Below are 3,967 nucleotides of genomic sequence, written 5' to 3'. Positions count from 1 at the left end.
AATTGGATGGTACTAAGTATGTCATTTGGGATATGCATATCCAATATCTCCTTTAGGCAAAGAAGGTATGGGATACATTGCATACTGCCATGATCCCACCATACGGGGATGATGTTTTCTTTACATCTCAGAATACCTATGATAAGTGGATTGAGAGGGACTACCATGCTCATCTTGCGATGCTTATTAGCATGCGAAGTGATTTAATGGGCCAGTTTGAGTCCTATAAGATAGTGAAGAAAATGTAAAAAAAGCTGAAAGTCACATTCAAACAGGCATCTGCTATAAAGCTTCGTGCTTTGCGATTGAAGTTTCAACAATATGTCAAGGATCCAAAGCACAGCATGGCTGAGCATCTTAGGGAGATAGATTCTCTCATTTGAGACCTTCAGACCATAGAAATCACCCTTACTAATGAGGAGCAGATGCTAGGGGTGATCAAATCCTTGCCAGACCCTAAATGGATGCAAATGAAGCTCCCCATGACACATAGTAGGAATGTCAAGACTTTTGAGGACATCTCATATCACTTAGAGCTGGAGGCAGAGCGCATTGAGGTAAGCCACACAGTAGCTTATGTGGCTTAGACTAAGAAACATGAGAGCTTTAAGCCTAGACAAAGAAAGCAAGGGTCTAATGCTCAGGGCCCTGTACCCAAGAAAGGACAAATCAAGAAAGTCAAAAGGGGCTTACATGGAAAGAATGATATATCCAAGCTCAAGTGCTACAACTATCAAAGGAAAGGACACTTCACTCGGGATTGTCTTGAGCTGAAGAAGGTAACTACCTCTCATAACTTTCCTTATGTTTTGGTGTGCTCACATGCATTAGTTGCATACTGGCATCCTGAGTGGATTGTTGATATAGCATAAGTGTCAATAGGGAGGAATTCGTAGACTATCATCGGATGCCTATGGGGACACAATGTGTCATGTTAGAAAATGGCACTACTGAGGAAGCCTTTGGAGTTGGATTGTACCAGCTCAGGATGAAGAATGGCAGAGGCCTACTCCTGTAGGATATTTTGTACACTCTAAAAATCTGATGTAATCTAGTTTCAGTAACAGTATTGTTAGGGTTAGGATATTCTTTTCATTTCAGCAGTAGTGGTGTTGACATTTATGATTAGGATGGATTCTTAGGATCTGGTTTCTTAGACAATAATTTTTTTAAACTTTATTTGGATGTCTATAATAACAATCCCTCCTTTGCTTTAATTTCTTCATCTTCTTCTATTATTGGTAATTGTGATGTATGGCATAAGCGATTGGACCATATAGATCAAGAAAAAATGGCCAGACTAGCTAAAGAAGGTCAGTTGGGATCACTTAACAAAATAAAACTTACTATGTATGAGCCTTGCTTAACCAGCAAAGCCAAGAGAAATCCTTTTGGTAAGGCTACTCGAGCATCTCCTTCATTAGAGTTAGTGCACTCTGACATATGCGGTCCGATGAATGTGAGGGCACATCATGGTGTGACTTATTTCCTCATATTTATAGATAATTACTCATGTTTCGATTACATGTATTTGATTTTCCATAAATCAAAATCATTAGATTGCTTTAGACGCTTTATAGTAGAGGTGGAGAATCAAATGGAAAGAAAAGTTAAAACTCTTCGGACCGACAGAGGTCATAAGTATCTGTCTGATCAGTTCAGAGATTTATGTGAGGAAAAAGATATAGTTTGACACCTAATGATTCTAGATACTCTACAATAAAATGGTATTGCAAAATGGTAGAATCGGATTTTGTTAGAAATGGTCAGATCTATAATGGCACAAGCAAATCTCTCGATTAGTTTTTAGAAAGATGTGTTGTTAACCATTGTCTATATCCTTAACTGAGTTTCAAGCAAATCCATACCCTCTATCCCATATGAGTTGTAGACTAGTAGAAGTCCAAGTCTAGACCACTTGCATCCTTGGAGATCAGCTGGATATGTTCATAGCTCCTCCCATAAGTATGGTAAGCTTGGACCAAGAAACAGTAAGAAGGTGTTCACTAGGTATCCTGAGAGTTTCAAAGGATACGTCATGTATAGTAAACATCTTAATGGGGGAATGATTAAGCTCGAGTCTCAAGATGTAAAGTTTCTTAAGGATGAGTTCTCAAAAATCGATGAGGTTGATAAAGACTTCCAATTGTATGAGTTGCAAGAAAAAGAACCCAAGATCAGTGGGAGCGTACCACTTGGTAGGAGTGAACCCCTAGACACTGATTCAGAGACTCAACTAGTTCGACGAAGCCAATATAGGAATGTTCCTTAATATCATTTCAAAGAAATTGAGGGAAGGGTTCTTATGTGTGCTGTATCGGATATAGATGAGTCAGCTTCTTATGAAGAAGCACTTGCCTCACCTGATCAAGATCAATGGATGGCCGCTATGAAGGAAGAGATGGATTCTATGGCTAAGAATGAGGTGTGAAAGCTTGTTGATCTTCTACCTAATTGAAAACCAATTGACAACAAGTGGATCTTGAAAGTCAAGCACAAGGTGAATGGGTCAATCAGCAAGTTCAAAACCCGATTGATCACAAAAGGCTATACCCAAAAAGAGAGTATAGACTATGTAGAGACTTTCTCTTTCGTAGTGAGGTTTGACTCCATTCGCATGATTCTAGCCATTGTATCTTATTTAGATCTTGAGCTATATCAGATGGATGTCAAGATTGCATTCCTCAATGGAGGACTAGGCGAAAAGTTCTATATGGATCAATTCGTTGGCTTTATTGCCAAAAGGCAAGAGTGCAAAGTGTGCCACCTTAAGCGATCCATTTATGATCTTAAGTAATCATTTAGACAATGGTGCTTATGGTTTCATGAAGCCATTAGCTCCATAGGTATGCCCATGATGGAGGAGGACCATTGTGTGTATATCAAGAAGACTAAGGAAGAATTCTTGATCCTATCCTTATATGTAGATGACATCTTGTTAGTTGAAATTAACTTAGAGATGATTAATGCCATTAAGAAATGGCTATCGTCCATCTTTGAGATGAAGGATTTAGGGGAAGCGAGTTATGTGCTTGGGGTTAAGATCTTGAGAGATTGCTCAAGAAGGCTCTCAAGTATGTCTCAAGAAATTTATCTGAATAAAGTTTTTGAGTGCTTCCATATGTATAACTCAAAGCTTGTTGATACTTGAGTTGATAAGAGTTGCACCTTAAGTCTTAGTCAATGCCCAAAGATAGAAGAAGAAAGAAAATTAATAGAAAAGAAATCATATGCCAGTGCCATTGGGAATTTGATGTACCTTATGAAGTATACTCGTCCTGATATCTACTTCGCTATTAGGCTTGCAAGCAGATTTTAAAGAAACCCAGGTGAAGAACACTGAAAACTTGTGAAGAAGATCATGAGGTACTTTCATGGTACATCTGATTATGTCTTCATGTTCCAAGGTGGAGACATGAGATTGCGTAGCTATACTAATACTGATTTTAGCAGAGACATAGATGATAATGTCTCCACATCAGCCTATATTTTTATCTTTGGAGGAGGTACCATCTCATGACGGAGTAAGAAATAGGATTGTATTGCACAATCCACTATGGAGGCAGAGTATGTGGCTAGTTCAGAGGTCGGAAGACATGCAGCTTGGCTGAGTGCTTTTCTGCAAGAGCTTGGGGTGACAACTCATGTTGATGAGCCTGTTAAGATACATATCGATAATATAGCTGCCATACAATTTGCACAAGACCCCAAATTTCATGATAGAAGAAAGCATATAAAGAGAAAATATCACTATATTAGAGGACAAGTTAGGGATGGAAAAGTGATCCCGAGTTACATTCTTAGTGCTAAGATGATGGTTGATCCATTAACTAAGCCACTTAGTAGGAACATATTTAAGACTCATGTTAGATGTATGGGATTCTGTAGGATTGAGTTTGTTTTTGGTTGGATCACTAGTTTGGACATTCATGTTTGCTTTGTAATGATGGATATTTGTTATCTATTT

Source organism: Elaeis guineensis, chromosome 14 (assembly GCF_000442705.2).
Source record: "Elaeis guineensis isolate ETL-2024a chromosome 14, EG11, whole genome shotgun sequence".
Classification (NCBI taxonomy): Eukaryota; Viridiplantae; Streptophyta; class Magnoliopsida; order Arecales; family Arecaceae; genus Elaeis; species Elaeis guineensis.
Note: the sequence above shows the minus strand (reverse complement) of the source record.